Source organism: Vombatus ursinus, unplaced genomic scaffold, assembly GCF_900497805.2.
Source record: "Vombatus ursinus unplaced genomic scaffold, bare-nosed wombat genome assembly UNPS02014797.1, whole genome shotgun sequence".
NCBI classification, from domain to species: Eukaryota; Metazoa; Chordata; class Mammalia; order Diprotodontia; family Vombatidae; genus Vombatus; species Vombatus ursinus.
In genome coordinates this window covers 7,480,984-7,500,504 of record NW_020954575.1, presented here as the reverse complement: position 1 = coordinate 7,500,504, position 19,521 = coordinate 7,480,984, and positions in this window count along the sequence as shown.

The window sequence follows — 19,521 nt, the reverse complement described above, 5'->3', positions numbered from 1 at the left end:
AACTGCATTGCCCAACTGGAACTGGCCAGTTGGGTCCCTAGTGGGGCAGGTTGTACTATTCACAGATTGTTGTTTGTCTTTCATTCTCGAAGAGGACATGACATCAGGAAGGTGATGCCATGACTTGCATGTGAATTGGATTTAAGTGAGAGAGGGTGATGCAAAGTCACCAGCCTCACTTTCTCCTTTGAAGCCATCTGGGTCCAGTGGCAAGATATAGATCAGGATGACTGGAGATGGCCCCAGATTCAGTGAGAGACCATGGCTTTTTTAAGCTAAGGTCTTTCCCAGGTCTCAGTTTGACTGAGCCAATGCCCATTCAGTGATGAAGGCTAGGTAAGTCAGAGCACCTGCCTTGGGCTCTGAAGGGCCATCATCAGACTGAGATGAAGAAGCATTCTATTTCGGTGTGAGGGAATTCCATGAGTTGTCAAAAAGAGAGAAAGAGAGAGAGAGAGAGAGAGAGAGAGAGAGAGAGAGAGAGAGAGAAGACAGCACCAGAATGACAGACAGAGAACAATCTACTTTGGCTAGAAAACAGAATATATAAAGAAGAATAATGTGAGATAAAGAGTGGAAAGTTGGTTGGAAGGAAGTGGGGGGGGGAGAATCCTTTATTAGTACCCACTATGTACTAGGTATTGCACAATGAACTCATTTAGAGATCTTGACAACAACACTGGGAGGTAGGTGCTATTGTTCAGTCCTTTTCAGTTGTGTCCAACTCTTTGTGACCCCATTTGGGTTTTTTTTTTTGCAAAGTGCTATTATCCCTAATTTTACCCTTGAAGAAACTAAGGTTAAATTACTTGCTCAGGGTCACATAGCTAGTAAGTATTTAAGCAAAGTACTTCATGAAGTTCAAGACAGTAAATGTCATTACAGATTAGGTAGATAAGGGAAGGTGGCATTTAAACTGGTGCTAAAAGATGGATTAAGAATTCCAACAGTGAGGGGAAGCTAGGTGGCACAGTGGGTAGAGCAACTATCCTGTAGTCAGGAGGACCTGAGTTCAAATGCGACCTCAGACACTTGACACTAGCTGTGTGACCCTAGGCAAGTCACTTAACCCTAATTGCTTCCAAAAAAGAAAAAAAAAGAATTTCAACAGTGGAGGTGGGACAAGGACGTTTAATAATTAGGAAACAGAATGAGAAAAGGCCCAGAGGTGGGAAAGAGTTGGGAATCTTTGTTGCACAGTAAATAATCCAGTTTATATGATTAGTATAACATATATCTATAAAGGATTGGAGGAACCAGATAGCCTAGGGCCAAACAACTTTGAGCTGAGGAATGGATGACAAGACCTAATCTACGGCAAGAGTATGAAAGATGGCATGAAAAGTTAATATAGAAGGAAGATTTGTTAAGAGGTTAAGCATATGATCACATTGACAATGTTATAGAATAGATTTAGAGCTAGAAGAGACTGTAAGGATCATTTGATTACAATCCCTTCCTTGATTTTACAATCCTGAAGAATCCTGAGTCCTGAAGAGATTCAAAGACTTGAACTCAATTTCACTATACAGTTCACTTTCCTGTGCTAATGGGAGGTATTAGCATCTGTCACAACTGGGAAATCTTACTCCCTGATAGACACTGAGCTTAGTCATGCAGGATTATGATAGGCCTCTCTGAGGCTGGACACATCAACAGGACTTCATCACTACTTTTCCCCAGGCAGTTCAGAAAGCAATAATGGACCACCAAAGACCTGCAGGGAAACACATACAGGACATGAGCTCTTTTATATGTAGATATAGATATACATATATCTATATATATTGAATTTCTTTTATTTTTAATTTATGGAATAAAACAAGCATTTCCATAACATAGTGTAATAAAAAGGTGATTGTACACAAAATTGCAAATCTATTATATACAACTTGCTATTTTTAAAAATATATAATAAAGTTATCATTAGTACTTGGATATATGACATGAGCTCTCTAATGACTCCCTTTCTGGAGGTACATCAAGTGCTGGGAACAATAGTAGAAGAAAAAAACAGGAAGCAAAAACCTTCCCAGTTTAACCATCACATTTAAACCACTACAAAGTCTAGTGTTCATTTCTCCCACTTTCCTTGTTCTACATTGGAGCCAGCACAAGAGCCCATTGTTAAATTTCCAGCTTTCAGTGTAAGCATTTAAACATCAGGAAATGCTACAAATCAGGGCTTGCTTTACTGTTTTGTTGATTGTCGAGACTTGAGAAAGTGATGGAGAAAATGTTAATAATGTAGATTAAACTTAAAGTGTGCCTTGCTAGAAGATTTTTTTTTCCCTTTGGACAGCTGGTTGTTAAACATTCAGCAGCAGATTTCTGAGTTTGCAATGAACCTGCCACAAGGGTTGAGCTAATTTTACTGGGGAATGCCAACACTGAAAGGAGATCAGAACTGGATGAAATAGCTGCTGGAACTAAGTGGAGACCCTAGTGCTCACCTGTGTACTGTATAGCTTCAGGTGAGTTTCTCTGCCCCATCCTTTCTCTAACAGAGGAAATGTACAAACATCCAATAATTTTGAAAAAATTCTTCACAGTTAACTGTGGAATAAAGTACTATGTATGTGGAGCTAGTGTGGGAGTTTTTTAAATCAGTAATTTACTTCCTTAATAATTGAAATTAGTTTGCATATTTCTTTCATACTCACCAATGGATGATACCTAGGTAAGGAGTAGGTAGTAGGAAGAGTAGGGCTTTTTTATTCAGAACTTTAAGGTTTACAAAGTGTTTCCCTCCCAACAACCTTGTGAGGATAGCAGTATATTTCTAGCCCCATTTCATAAATGAGAAGACTGAGGCTTAGAGACGTTAATAATTTTCTTCCCCATTGTTAAATAGCTAATTAGTATCAAAAGTAGGACTTGAACCCAGGTCTTTTGAGTTCAAGTCTAGGACTCTTTCTGTTGTACCTTGTAGAAGAAGTTAATGTAAAATTAAAAATGTAACTTGTAGTTCATGTACATGTGAAGGCAAAGAGGATAAGCATGCATTAAATGCAGGTACTGTGCTAAGCACTCTATAAATATTACCTCATTTAATCCTTACAACATTCCTGAGAGGCAAGTGCTATTATTATCACCATTTTACACTTGAGGAAATGGAAACAAATAGAAGTTAAATTATTTGTCCAGAGTTACACAGCTAGCAAGTGACTAAGGTCTAATCTGAACTCAGGTCTTCCTCACTCCAGGTCCAGGGCTCTATCCACTGTATCACCTCGCTGCCTCCTGCAATTAACTGAGAATTGATTGTCCTTGGAATAGTTGTGAGGTGGTCAGAGCTGCCTGTCTGCCTTGTGGATCACACAGCACTTCTCATTCTGGAATGATCTCTGTGTGTCAAAAATATTGTAACATAGGTACCTGAATGACCTTTGAGGGAAATATTATAACAAAGCATTTTGTAATGTTTGTAGTAGCTATCATAGTCAGAAACCAGACTTTTATCCAGGGTATGAAAGGGAGAAGTCATGTTGGCAAATGGGATACTCATGCAGGTAGTACCTACTCCTGAGAGCTGTCCCATCTCCCCAAAGTAGGAATGGAGAGCTAAAGAGTGAATGCACCTAAGAAAGATATCACCCAAGTCCAAGAGACCCAGGGACCTGCAATCCCTGCTTCCTTCTCAGAGCCTGAACACTGGTGAATGTTGATAAACCACTAGGCTGTACGCTCCTTGAAGGTAGGGACTGTCTTTTACCTTTTTTTTTAATACCCTGCTTAACACAGTACCTGGCACATAGTAGGCACTTTAAAATGTTTATTGAATTGAACTAAATAAACAAATGCGTGTTACACAATATGTCATGTGGACCTCCATTCTTTGTCCTGGAGAACTTGGGAGTCCCTTCCACACTTGGTTTCCCTATTGTGACTGCACAAGTTAGCATAAGTCAATAGTCCAGTAGCCCTGAAGAACTCAGAATCTGGACTAATAACAATAATAATGCAAATACCACTACTAGATCTGTATCTCAAAGAGATCATAAAAAAGGAAAAGAATCTATACACACAAAAATATTTATAGCAGCTCTTTTTGTGGTGGTGAGGAACTGGAAATTGAGGGGATACCCAATGATTGAGGAATGTCTGAACAAGCTGTAGTATATGATTGTAATGGAATACTATTGTCCTCTAAGAAATAGTGAGCTGGATGCTTTCAGAAAAACCTGGGAAGACTTACATGAACTGATGGAAAGTGAAGTGAGCAGAACCAGGAGAACATCGATACATAGTAATAGCAATATTGTATAATGATCAACTGTGAAAGACTTAAGTATCTCAGCTATTGATCCAAGACAAACAATTATGAAGGACTTATGAAGAAAAAGGGTATCCACCTTCAGAGGGAAAACTGATGGAGTCTGAGTGAAGATTGAAGCATATTTTTTTCACTTTATTTTTCTTGATCTTTTTCTTTCAAAACAGCTAATATGGAAATGTTTTGCATGGTTTGACAATTAATTGATATCACATTTCTTATCTTTTTTTAGGCAATCAGGGTTAAGTGACTTGCCCAGGGTCACTCAACTAGTGAGTGTAAAGTGTTTGGCCTGAGGGCAGATTTGAACTCAGGTCCTCCTGACTCCAGGGCTGGTGCTTTATCCACTTCATCATCTAGCTGCCCCCATTTCTTACCTTCTTGATGGGTGGGGGAGGGGTATCAGGGAGGGAGAAAATCCAGAGCTCAAAATTATTTAAAAAAAAAAAAGAATGTTAAAAATAAATAATAAATTTGCAAAAAAAAATTGGCTTTTAGGCTGAGTGGGTTTCAGGTTGTCTATGGAGACTCAATCTCATTGGATAAAAAGCTATGAAAACATCAGATAGCACTGTGTATTGAAAAGAAATGCTACATACAATGTTTTAGTAAAAAAAAAATGAAAGGGCACGATGAAAATAAAATAATGCAAGATAGTATGGGATCTAGGAGAGAGGGCTGTCCTTGGATTCAGGATGACACTTATTTCAAATTATGCTTCTGAAACATCCTAATTGTATGACCTTGGCAAGTCACTTAACCTGAAAGTTGCCTAAACCACCCTGTAAGTATATAGGCTGTAGAACATTTATTGATATGCTTTAGTAGAGAGAATTGTGTAATCAGGAGTTCTCTACCTCGATGGAATCACAAGCCTGGACAATCACAAATCAAAATTCCCCCTTATCTATCATACTGCTGTTGTGATTCTTTATATTTTTGATGTTCTTGGCCATCCATGTGCAAAATCACAAAGACACTAGAATGGATGAGAAACATTGGAGAACACTTTACAGTCTGATGTGAATGTGTCTAGCTCTTTGAAACTGTCTGTGAAACTATACCCATGCCATATATTTTTTAAAATTCCGTGTACCATGTTAATGAAATATAATGAACATTCAAGATTTAATAGGTTTCACTGAGTACGTAAGCCCATAGTAGGTACTTGGACACATTAGGGAGATGTTGCTAGAATCAAAATAGTTAATCTCCGGATTTCTTCAAAGCATGTCTGTCTCATCACATTCCAATGAAGTCAAGTTGTGAAGGACCTTAGTATTCATATTTTTCCCCTTTTTTAGAAAACTAACAAGGAGTAACTATTAGCAAGATAGTTTGGTGAGAGGTTTTATATAAGCTTAACTTTTCTCATCACTTCAAAATAGCTAGAAATGTATCACATAACTAAAAAGAAAATCAACCACTAAAAGTGGAGAAAGCAGTTTTGGGGATCCTTACGTAATACCCTAGACTCTTTTGGGGGGGTCTGCAAGGTCAAAACTATTTTCACAATAACATCAAGGTGTTTAAATTTCTAATGTGGTAAATATTGGTAGATATAACCCACATCCAGCCTCAGACATTTACCAGTTGTGTGACCTTAGGCAAGTCACTGAACCTCTGTTGCCTCAGTTTCCCCAACTGTAAAATGGGGATAATAATAGCACTCATTTCCCAGGGTTGTTATGAGGACATAATACTATAATATTTGTAAAACATTTAGCACAGTACCTGGCGTGTAGTAGGCATTAAATAAATGCTTGTTGCTGTTGTTAACAAAAGCTCTTTGGCAAGTCATAAGTAATTTTTGATAGTATACAGTGGTCATAAGACCAAAAAATTTGAGAACCACTGGCTTAGAGGAAGAGCTGGAAGGTATCAGCAAAGCAGTAGATGCTTTAGTAGATGCAGTAGTTCACTGTTGGAACAAAAAACAGACAAAGTCAAAAGAGAGCAGAATTAGAAAAACTTGGGAGATAACTACATTCAAAAACAATTGCCCTGGACAACAGACTTCAGAGATAGTCTCAGAATCATTAAAATTTTTTTGAATAAAAAAAAGGCTAAATTTCAGGAAATCACAAAAAAATACCAAAGAGGTACTTTATAGCATTAGCTAATCTAATAACAAAATGCATTTAGAGGAACAAAAGGTCAAGAATAATAAGAAATATAATAAAAGTTGGAAGGCAAGGAACTTGGCTTTACCATATCTCAAACTATATTACAAAGCAATAATTACCAAAACAATCTGATACTAGATAAGAATAAACAGAAAAAAGAGATCAGTGCAATGACTAGATAATGGAGACTTAGGAACATGGGCGCCCAGAAGTCTACTGGTAAATAAATACAAGAACACAACCTGCTTGAGAAGTTCAATAGGAGCTGCTAGGAAAACTAGAGAGTGATTTGGTTTAGGGGGGAAAAAAGCATTAGTTTGGAATCTTAATATAATTCCAGATGGGTACATGATCTCAATATTAAAGCCATACCAGAAAAGTATTACAGGAAAATGGAAGATTATATATTTCACTACTATGGATTAGAAGAAAATTTATAACCAGAAAGAGATTTTGTTTAAACGTTTGTTGGGAAATTAGCAGGATCACAGATTTATTAGCTAAAGGGATGTTAAAGACCATCTAAGTCAATCCTCTCCTTTATTTTACAGATAAGGAAACCGAGGCTCAAATAAGGCTCAGTGGCTAGTGAGTCAGAGGCAGAATCTGAACCCAGTTCTTCCTACCTCCAAATCTGGCACTCAATCTACAGTAAAGCCTTTTACTTTCTTTGTGGTTTTTTCTCTGTGAGCTGAATGACTGGGATTCTTTGAACACTCCTTATGTCCTGAGAAAATGGTATTTTAAATAAAAGGTATTAAAAAATTTTTTAAATAGTATTAAACTACTTTACAGTTTACAAATCACTGAAAAACCCCAAAGAAATTGGGCATTTCCACATACCAAGTTAACAGAAAAAAAAAAGATTGAACATAAAACTACAGATTTCTATTATATACAGTTTTTCTTTTTATATACAAGTCTAACCTGTAATTTTCACAGCTACCACGCTTGTTTGTGTTTCTTTCTAGACTTACGTTTGTTCTCTCCTCTGCTTTTTTTTAGGATGCCTCAATTACCTTTTTTTTCTTTCCTTTTGCTATCTTATCCTTCTATTCCCTTTCTACCCTTTCCCAATTGGGAAACAAGAAAAAAGAAAAACAAAGCCCTTGTGACAAATATTCATTAAGTCAAGCAACAAAAATCATCAAATTTCCTCCAAGGCAAAATGTATGTTCTTTTGCTACTGCAAAAAGAGCTGCAATAAATATTTTTGTACATATGGGTCCTTTCCCTTTTTCTTTGATCTCTGGGGTATAGGCCTAGAAGTGATTTAGCTGAGTCAAAGGGTATGCACAATTTACTAATTTTGGGGGCATAGTTCCAAATTGCTTTTAAGAACACTTGAACCAATTCACAGCTCCACCAAGAAAGCATTAGTGTCACAACAATTCATTCAGGTAGACAGCCTAAGTAGTGTCATCCGTATGTTATACCTATGGAAGCAAGACTCAGAAAGGTTGGGCAATCTGCCCAGGTTCACAAAACTACTGAGTGGCAGAGTTAGGACTCAAACCCAAATCTTCTAACTCCAAATCCCGTTATTTTCCTATCACACCATGCTATGTTGTTTGGAGATTAACTGCACATCACTAAAATTTAACAAAGCTAAACCCTCTTTTCTTTGAAAAAACAACAACTACACCTTCCCATTCACCCACAAGGAGCTACTGCTAGAGACAGAATGGAAAGAAACAGGAAAGCCTCATAAGGCCATTTGCCAAGTTCCAGTAAACTAGATACCAGGACTTTCCTTCTGAAAGAGCAACAGCCAGTCACAATGAGTGCCTTTCCTTGTAAAACCAGACAATCTCTTTTGGTATCTCTCCAGCTGGCAGTTTTTCTGCATCTATTACCCTTCTCATCACCCACTCAGCCCTTCTGCTGGCATTATATATTATTCTACTTCCCTGTTTCTCTACTTTAGATAGAATTGCAAGTATCTGCCCCATAGTGCCCTTCCTGAGCTCTGTATGACTTCATTTTCAGTTGTTGTCGTTTAGTCATTTTTCAGACCCTTTTGGGTTGTTGTTGTTGTTTTTGTTGTTTGTTTGTTTTTCAGAGATACTGGTTTGCCATTTTCTTCTCCAGCTCATTTTACAGATAAGGAAATTAATGCAAAGAGGGTTAAGCATTTTGCTCAGGGTCACACAGCTAGTAAGTGTTTGAGGCTAGATTTGAACTCACGTCTTCCTGACTCCACACTCAGCACTTTCTCTACTATGCCAACTAGCTGCTCCATCATTTCATTTGCCATACCTGAAAAGTTCCCCCTTTGTAGGACTCCCTCCAATTTAATAGAAGTAAAAAAGTTCACTACCTAGGAATTTATTTTTTAGAGGCAAACATAGGGAAATTGTCCTAATTATGTGAGTTTTCCCTTCGGTAGAGGAGGGAACTTGCTGTTGTGGAAAGAGCAATGGTCTTGGAGTCAGAAGACTTGAGCTGGAAGCCAGGCTCTGCTGTTAATCACCCTTATGACCTTGCAAAGCCACTTTCCCTCTCGGAGTGTCTGTTTCCTTCTCTGCTAAGTGAGGGAATTGAACTAGATGATCTCTAAGGTACCTTCCTGTTTTGATCTCCTGTGATTCTGGGAAATGCTGTACAGATGTCTGTTTCGGGCCAGAGAACATGTTTTATTCAACTAACTCAACAGTGAAGGCTAACTGTGTCATTACTAATCCCTTTTCCATAGAGGGATCTTCCTTTTAGCATGGCCTTTGTGCCATCCTTTGAAGAAGCCAATGCTTGGGGAGCAGGAGCTAAAAAAGTAGATGGCAGGGGTTACTCAGGGCGAAGGACTAGCAGGGTGTGAATGATGACACCACAAGAGATCTAAATATTGGGACAGTGCCTTGTTGAATAGGCTAACCATAAGGTTAAGACTGAATGGAACATGGGATTGGGAGAGCACAGGGGATTGGGGGGAAGGGACACTAGTGAAGATGAAAAATAGGTTTAAGAGGAATAAGACAGAGGGAAAGACTGCAGGCAGAGGATCAGTATGATTTAGAACATTTCAAATTTAACTTGGTACCCCTCTATCACTGCCCTGATTGTCTGGGTCTCTTTCTAAATTTCCTTCTGTTTTCTTCTGCTTATTTTTTAAATGATTCATTAGTACTCTTTTTTTTTAAGGCAATTGGGGTTAAGTGACTTGCCCAGGGTCACACAGCTAATAAGTGTCAAGTGTTTGGTCTGAGGTCAGATTTGAATTCAGGTCCTCCTGACTTCAGGGCCGGTGCTCTATCCACTACGCCACTTAACTGCCCCCATTAGTACTCTCTTCCTTTTTTTTTTTTTTTTTTTTTGTATCACTATCATTTGCAAACCCAAAAGAACCTTGGAATCAGAGAGAGGAATTTTAGAGTTCAAGGTCATGGAAATGGAAGAGCTTTAGGTGAGGATGAGGTCATCATCTCATCCTAGGGTGGATGAGAAAGAGTAGATATGGATGTCATATGATATTGAAGAGGATAGTTAGCATATACAAAAAAAAAAAACAAACCTCTGGATAAACCCTTTTCCTGGCATGCCTAAGACTTTTAGGATATTTGTATAAAAAAGGAGGCATTTCCTAATAAGATAAGTCACATGAGTGAAGAATAATTTCTACCATGGCTTCAAAATATAAAGGAAACATGGAAAATTTTCAGAATTCTAATCAATGCCAAAACCAATCATGACTTCAGAATAAAATCATAGCAACCAATCATAACTGATGGTGAAGCATGCTTCCTATCTATCATCAGAATGGAGGTAGACTAAAGAGATGAAATGAGGCAGGCATTTTCAGACATGGCCAGTCGGTTGATTACTTGATTATACTTATTGTTATAAGGCGGATTTTATGGGGAGAGAGGAACATGGAGTCAGTGGGAAGTAACAGTAATGTAGAAAAAAGAAAATAAAAAAACATCTTAAAAAGTTACTGCTTCACATTATACCTTGAAAAATGGCAAAGATAACCAAAAAAATGGGATCAATGTTGGAGGGACTATGGGAAGGCAGGCACAATGACAGCATATTGGTAGAACTAAGAATTGTCTAATAGTTCTGGATTATAATTTGGAATTATGCAAGAAAAGTTCTATTTTTGACCTTTTGACCCAGTGATCCCAATATTGGGCATATACCCCAAAGAAATCAAAGACACAGTTAAAATTTCAATACATACTAAAGTACCAATAGCAGCTTCTTGTTGGATTGTATCTGACTCTTCATGACCCCATTTAAGATTTTCTTGGCAAAGACAGTGAAGTGGTTTGCCATTTCCTTCTCTAGCTCATTTTACAGATAAGGAAGTGGGGCAAATTAGGTTCAGTGACTTGCCCAGGGACACACAGCTAATAAGTATCTGAGGTGGGATTTGAACTCAGGAAGATGAGTCTTCCTGACTCCAGACCTATCATTCTATCCCCTCTGCCACCTAGCTGCCTCATCAATAGTAGCACTCTACTCCTAAAAGGGAAGAGGACAGATAATGAAACATATCTCCCTCCCTTTGGATTTGAAATAAGAAACTACATGAACAAAATGCTGTTTTAAGTTGTCAGTTTTGTCACTTTATGGGATTATTTTTGCTTAAATGTTTTTCTTTATGTTACTCTCTGAGAAATTTCAGGCTCAGGAAGCCTAAGATCACAAGCATAGAATGCAAAGGACTAACAAGGAAGTGTTAAACTTTAACTAAAAATGTAGCCACTCATCTTTTGATTCCTTTTATCCCTGTTTTCAAAAAACTTTCATTCTTTTTTTTTTAGGCAGTTGGGGTTAAGTGACTTGCCCAGGGTCACACAGCTAGTAAATGTCAAGTGTTTGGTCTGAGGCCAGATTTGAACTGAGATGCTCCTGACTTCAGTGCCGGTGCTCTATCCACTGCACCACCTAGCTGCCCCAAAAGCTTTCATTCTAATAGAGGGGGACAATGCATCTAAGAGAGTTCAGCTACAAGGCAGATGGAGAGGCCCAGTGATCTTTAGGGCTCAAAGCACATGTTATCCACGGTTTTTAAGTGTGATTTCCATTTATAAAACTAATCGTTTCTTTAAATTTTCTTCTTTATTATTACAAACTTGACAAACCCTAACAAACGTGAACATTTTTCCATCCAAAGAAGCACAGAAAAAGAAGCTTTCATGTGAATTAATGCAGGGGTGTGCTGGTAAGTGTTTAACAATCAGCTCCTCACAAAATATGCAAGACATTGTTAAGTTTAATCTTCATTATTAATATCTTCTCCATTACTTTCCTATATCTAGAAATAGAACTCTGATTTGTTGTATTTGCTGATTTCTAAGGTATAAATGCTCACACTGAAAATTTAACATTAACTCTTCAAGGCCCAAATGAGCTTCCTCTTGTATACCCTTGAATTCATACCTCCACTATCTCCAGCTTAAAATATATATATATATATGCATATATATAGATGTTTGTTCCAATTCTGCCCCTCTTGATTATATCCCTTCTGAACTTTCTTCTGCTCGCTTTTACATATTTTTTAATGATTCATTGACACTCTTTTCTTTCTTTGCTGTTTTTTAAATGTTCTTTTTTTAATTAAGAATGTAATAAATGTAAAGTTAACATTTTAATATTCAAAGAAAAAAGGGGGATCATTTATAAAACTGAACTCAAGTAATATACAGTTTTTCCTCTCCCTCCCCTATGTACAACCTGATTTTTTTTTTTGGTACATCTCAAATTTAACTTGGTAGCTCCATCATTGTCCTGATTGTCTGACTCTCCTTCTAAACTTTCATTTGCTTTCTTCTGCTTATTTTTCTACATGACATATTGGCACTCTTCCCCCTCCCCTTGATCACTTGCAAGCCTTAAAGTAATATATAAATATCAGCTATTATTCTTATCATCATCATTACCATTCTCCACAACATTCTTTATCCCCAAAGGCCTTCCTGGTAACAAGTTAAGTATAGCTAAATATAGTATGACTATGCCTCTACTTAGGGTAGATTAATGTGATTCCAAGGGTGGGAAAAACTAGATGATTTCTTAAGATCTCCAACCAAATTAGAAGAGAAACAGTTAATTGGGGGGGGGAATCTTTGTAGTAAACATTTCTGATAAAGACCTGATATCCAAGATATATAGGGTATTGATACAAATGTGTAAGATCAAGAAAGAATTTCCCTAAATAGGTCAAAGAATATGAATAGGTAATTCTCTTTTTAGCAAATTTGTAAAATTGTGTAATTTTGAATTTGACAAACATTAGCAAGAATGACTATTTTGTGCTATCCACATCCAAAGAAAGAACTATGGAGTTTGAACGTAGATCGAAGCATACTATTTGCTTTTTTTTTTTCTTATGTTTTGTTTTGTTTCCTCTTTCTTTTGATTCCTTCTATTGGTTCTATTTTTCTTTACAACATGACTAATGTGAAAATATGTTTAATAGGAATGTATACGTATATGACTTATATCAGATTGCATGCTGTGTTGGGGAGGGAGGTGAGGAGGAAGAGGGAAAAAATTTAAAACTCAAAAGCTTATGGAAGTGATTATTGATGAATGAAAATTAATTAATTAATAAAAAAAATCAGGACTGTGATTCAAACCCATGTTTCCTGAATTCAAGAAAAAAAAAAAGAAAGTTAGTACTCATTGGATTTGACATTGGTCCAGCTTGCATGCTGACCACACATACTGAAAGGGATTTTTGGTCTGTTTATAGGATGATCAGATATTGCTCCCCTTCTAGGTAAGGCTGGGCTTCTAAACTAAGAGATCCTTGATGATGAGGCCTGATGATGGACTGTCATCTGAGGACTAACCTAGCGAAATTCCAAGAGGCTCATTACTAGGGCACTGACCCAAGATGATGAGTGTCCTTGCCAGAAGAACTCATTTATTAAAGCATTAGGAGGGTTAGGAGTGCATCAGTGGAAAAAAAATATACACACATGAATAAAATCTCAGCCTGTTGCCAAATCAGCAGCTTAGTGATGATGCAAGTCTTATTATTCTGGGCTCTAAATAAAAGTGAATTGAATTGAATTTGCCAGTATCAAAGAAGTAATAATAAAATGAAAATGTTGGTCCTTGATTTACATAATATTAAACAGTTTTACTACTAATAAAAGAAAAGTGACTATTTTGTTGTTGTTTCTCTTTCATATCCAAAAAGGACCAATGACATCATGGGGGTGATACCTTGATTTGAGTATAAATTGGATTTAAGTGAGGTAGAGTTGCACAAAGTCATCAGCCTCACTCTTTCTTACAGAGTCATTGAAGTCCAGTGGCAAGAGAAAAATCAAGACTGGCAATGGCTTGGGATGCAGTGGATGACCTTGGCATCTTTGATATCTAACCAATTTCTAAGCACTCTACAGAGCCTGCTTCAGCCATTGGGATAAATTGTTTTCATCTGCCCATTCCAAGAGGGGAAGTCTTCACATGCTTGGGGTAGACATCCACCTAATTCACTGACAGGTTTGAGGCCTTTTAGTTACCCTCCCTGCCAAGACAGTTTTATGAGGGTATGGCTACTGCACATGCTACAGCTACTTGGAGCCACAGGTGAGAGCTGAGTGAAAGTGGACACCAAAGGTAGATGAGCAGTCCTGAAAAGTGCTAGGCAAGACCCTGCACCAGAGGTGCTAGTCCTCCCTGAATACCTTACATACCATGACTAATATATAAAGGAAAGCAGAAAAAGAATTGTACATGAAACCCCAAATCTTTATTATGTACAGTTTTTTTGGGGGGGGGGGACATTTGAGGTTAAGTGACTTGCCCAGGGTCATACAGCTAGTAAGTGTCAAGTGTTTGGTCTGAGGTCAGATTTGAACTCAGGTCCTCCTGACTTCAGGGCTGGTGCTCTATCCACTGCGCCACCTAGCTCCCCCTATAGTTTGTTTTAAATAGATATGTTCACACACATATTTATACATGTATATACATACAGTATATACACATATGCAATAGATTTGCACATATAGGTGCTACATGTAGGTTATATATAGGATACGTAATACACGTATATATGTAATATACACACATACATAATGTAAATTCAGAACGTTTGTTCCAAAGCTGTGTTTCTCTTGAAACCTCTTCTGTGCTTTTATTGTTTGTTTTAGCAGACATTCTTTTCTTTTTTTCTGCATAATCCGGAGAATACTTTCCTAATTCTCCACCCCTCTTCTCCCCCAGAAAAAACTCTCCCTTTTAACCAATAAGCATAACCAAACTAAACAAATCCACACATTAGTCATGTGCAAAAATGTAATATCTCATTCTGTATTTGTATCTGTATGGAGTCCTTTAGTTTATTGAATATTATGCTACTATGTTTCATTGCTTCTACCTCTGGTGTGCCTGATCTATTCTACTGACCAACTTTTCTATTTTTTTCATCTCTCTGTCAAGGTATGGGAAGTATATATTTCATCACTGGTCTTCTGGAGTCGTGGTTGTTTATTGAACTGATCATAGTTCTAAGCTGTTTTTCTTTACAATGCTATAGTAATTGTATTAAGATGTTCTTTCGGTTTTGCTCACTTCACTTTACATCTATTCATACAAGGCTTCATACTTTTTTTCTGACTCTATTTCATCATTTCGTATAGCAAAATAAGATTCCATCACATTAATATACCATGATTTGTTTAGCCATTGCCCAATGGCTAGGCACCCCCTTAATTCTTAGTTAATTGACACAACAAAAAGTGAAACTATTAATCTTTTTCTACATATAGGTCCTTTATTTATTTTATCTGTTGGAGGTATAAGCCAGTAACTTATTGCTGGGTCAAAGGGTATCCATAGATTAGTGATTTGTGGGGTATAGTTCCAAAACTGCTTTTCAGAATGACTGGATCAATTCACAGTTCTGCCAACAGTTCATTAGTTTTCCTGTCCTCCCATACACCTTCCAATAACACTCATTTTTATTTTCTGTCATCTTTGTAAATCTGCCAGGTATGAGGTTTTAAATAGCATTTTTCTTATTAGTAATTTGGAACATTTTAATATAGATATTGATAGTTGATGCCTTTCTTATTTTGAGAACTACCTGTTCATATCCTTTGCTATTTATTGAAATTCTTGATCAGAGAAATGTGCTGCAAAGATTTTTTTCAGTTAACTGTTTCTTTTTTAATTTTATCTGCCTTGATTTTGCCTATACAAAGACTTTTCAATTTTAGATAACCAAAATTATCCATTTACTCTTCTGTGATCCTCTATATCCCTTGTTTAGTCAAGAACTCTTTCCCTTTCAACAGTTGTAGAAGATTTCTCCTTACCTTCTCTACTAATTTTACACATGTGACCTTTTATGCCTAAATCATGTATCCCTTTGGAGCATATTGTTGTATGTGTCGTGAGACGCTGATTTAAACCTAATTACTGCCAGATTGCTTTCTAGCTTTCTCATAAGTTTTTGTCAAGTAGTAAGTCCTTACCTAGTGTTTGGGGTCCCTTTGGTTTATTGAATACTATGTTACTATCAATGTTTCATAGTTTTTGAGTCAAGTGTACCTAATCTGTTCCACTGATCAACTTTTCTATTTTTTTATAACTAATATCAAATTGTTTTGATGATTACTGATTTTTAGTAGACTTGGAGACTTGGTACTTTCCTTCCCACTTTTTCCATTATTTTCTTTGTTTCCTTTGGCTCCTCCAGATGTATTTTGTAATTATTTTTCCTAGTTCTATAAAATAACCCTTTCATAGTTTGATCAGTAGTAAGTCATTGAAATCTATAAATTAATTTGGATAGTATTGTGCTTTTTATTATATTAACATGGCCTAATTATGAGTGGTTGAATACCTTTCCAATTATTTAAGTATCTTTATTTTTTATAAAATGTTTTCAGGTAGCATTTATATAATTTTTGTGTGTTTTGTTTTAGGGGGGCTCCCAGATATTTTATACATTCTGTAGTTATTTTGAATGAAATGTCTCTTTTTATCTTTTCCTGCTGCATGTTGTTGGAAATATAAGGAAAGTCTGGTGATATATGGGTTTATTTTACATCATTACTTGTTTAAAATATTCAGATCTCTAAGGTTCTCTAAGTAAACCATCATGTAATTTGGAAAATGTCTAATAATTTGTTTCTTCTTTGCCTGTGCTTATTCCATTAATTTTTTTCTTATCTTAAAACATTTCTAGAACTATCAAATAATAGTGGTGACAATGAATATCCTTGCTTTATCTAGGATTTTATTGGAGAGGCTTCTGGCATTTCTTAATTTCATATAATGTTTGCTGCTATTCACTTTAGATGGGTATTATTTAACACAATAAGGAATTTATTTCTATGCTTTTTAATTTTTTTTAACATAAATGAGTTAGATTTTGCCAAAAGCTTTTTCATCTCCTGCTATGAGAATGTGATTTTTATTGTTTTTGTAATTAATATGGTTCATTATGTTTACAGTTTTCCTAATTTTGAGCTAACTTTGCATTTCTGATTGAAATCCTACTTGGTCATAGTTCATAATATTTTTAATGTGTTTTGTGACTTTTTGTATAATATGTTAGTTAATATTTTTGTATTGATATAGAAAGATATTAGCCTATAGCTTTCTCTCTCTTTTTTAATCTCTCCTTGATGTAATCATCAGGATTATATTTATCTCATAGAAGGAGTTTGGTCGTATGCTTTCTATTCCTTTTTTTTTTTTTAGAAACTATGTAATATTGTAACTAATTGTTTGAATTTTGATAGAATTCATTTATAAATACAACAGGTTCTGTAATTTTTTTTTTCTTTCGGGAGTTCCTTTATGACTTAACTTCTTTTAATAAGAACGGTTTGCTTATATTTTCTATTAATCTGTTTGTTGATCTAGGCATTTAATATTCTTATAAATATTCATCCATTTTATTCAAATGATCAGTTTTACTAGCATATACTTGGGCAAAACAATTTATGATAATTTTCTTTATTTTCTCTTCATTTGTTATGAATTCTCATTTTTAATTTTTTGATATTGGCAATTTGATTTTCCTCTTTTGGGGGATCATATTACCTAATGTTTTATTTCTTTCACTAATTTTTTTTAAACAGTACCTAGTTTTATTTTGCTCATCTCTTTAATTTCAACAATTTCTATTTTGTGTTTGGCTGGTAATTTTATGATGTATTACTATTCTAGTTTTTCTTTTTAATTACATACTGAATTCATTGCTTTAAAAGTGACTTTGTTCCAATACTAAACCTGACTTACTGTACTGGCTTAAGTGAGGTCTGACCTGGTCAGCAGATTGAACTGGAATGACCTCATTGGAGTAGAAGGATGATGCAGAGGAAAAGGAGGCCAGGATGATTAGGGGCCCTGATAGTGGCCTCTGTGACTCTGCAGAAGGCCTTCTACCTGTGCCTGAACACTGTGAAGCATCTGCCATTGACCCAGGGGGTTTAGAAAGTACATCGACAGGGGTATTGTGGAACTGGAGGCAGATGTGAGTGTGTTCTGCATCTTTAAAGACCATGACATTAAGGTAACAAACACTATTAACTGAATTTGGATAACTTCTGCTTTGGGGACTTTGGGGGCTGGCATGGATCTCCAGACCCACCACCCACTGTGGTAGGCCTGGGTCCTCTCCAGAGACTTTAATTTTAAGATTTTCTAAGCATTGTGTTGAATGAATTACGTGAGACTTCTTTATGTGGCACTTGGAAGACCTTTGAGAACTATTCCAAATGGATTTTGTAGGGAATCTTTAGTATTAGACACAGGTGGAGACTCTGCTCAATGCTCCCCAGGAGCTGGCATACTTTCCTGAATTGTAGATATAGACAAATTTGCTAAATAAATCTCGGTTGATTTTCTGAAGACATCGGATAGTAGGGAGATGGTGGAGAAGACTCAGAGGATGTTCTTACGGAGCACTAGAGCATCAACCCTCCCCTTTTCTATAGCCTTATTTTAGAAACCACAATCAAGGCCTAATGGGGACCACTTAGGAATGTTAATTATATTTCAGGGAAGCAAAATATTGCACTTGGCTAAGTATTATCTCCTCTTATCATATGCTGATTTGTATGATTTTTTTAAAGTGTATAAATGTAGAATGTGAGGGCAAGTTTTCTTTTTGTTTTTGAGGAAAGCGACTTGTCTAAGGTCACTGCCGAGTCCTTCTAGATCCTTGAGCAGAGGCAGGGTGGAAATAGCCTCCAAGAAACTGAAGACACTAAGTCCTAGGCCCTAGGTGAATCCAAATTTCACAGAATAAATCCCCTTAATAAAAGGATTTGTTTTGTAAAACTTGGATTCAGTCAAAAGGCCTCACCCAAGGACCTAGAAGGCCACAGGTTCCCCCCCCCTTGTCCTAGGGAGTGGAGAGTCAAGTCGTTAGCTTCTCCCTAGCACGGCTTCTGATGGTCCTGTTTGGAGAGTGGAAAATGTCAAGGGTGAAGATGACAAAGAATTATGCAAGTAACTACTACCATATTCTCCAGTGGGGTTGATACCTAAAACATCAAAGGAGCATTTTATGGGACTAATGGATCTATACTTCACCTTTGACTCAGTTCTGCACTGCTTCCCTCCAGGTCAACATCTTCTGGCAAGCTAGATCAGGAGTCAGACTTCTCTTGTTGGTGGTGATCCTCTCCAATGCAGAAATTCCTCCTGTTTTGAATCAGCTTCAACTGGGGGACCCAGGAGATCCTGACTTCTTAAACCCATGAGGCTGCCTCTAAGACTAGACAGCTATCATAGGATCAATATTCAGTCATCGATGCTTGGAGGTGGAACATGGAAGAGATGAAGCAGCTAAGGGCCCAAGGCCCAGGCTTAGGCTCTGGCTCTGGTTCACCTAGGCAGGACATGTGTTCTGTGCCCTGCTTTTGAAGCTGTCATGCTGCCATGCCCCAGGTGAGGGTGGGCAGAAATCTCAGGCACTCCTTTTAAAGCCTGCTTTATGAATGGCTCTTCTTATCTCAGTAGCCAATACTCTCTTATGAATTCTTCCCCATTCTCAACCCACACACCAGATAGGGAATGAGAAAACACGGTGAGTGTGAAGGGACCACTGTGGGTTTTGCTATGTCATCAGAAAGCAGTAAGCCCCTCATACTTGAGCTACATGTTTCCCTAGATGTAGTCAGGAGAACTCAGCATTAT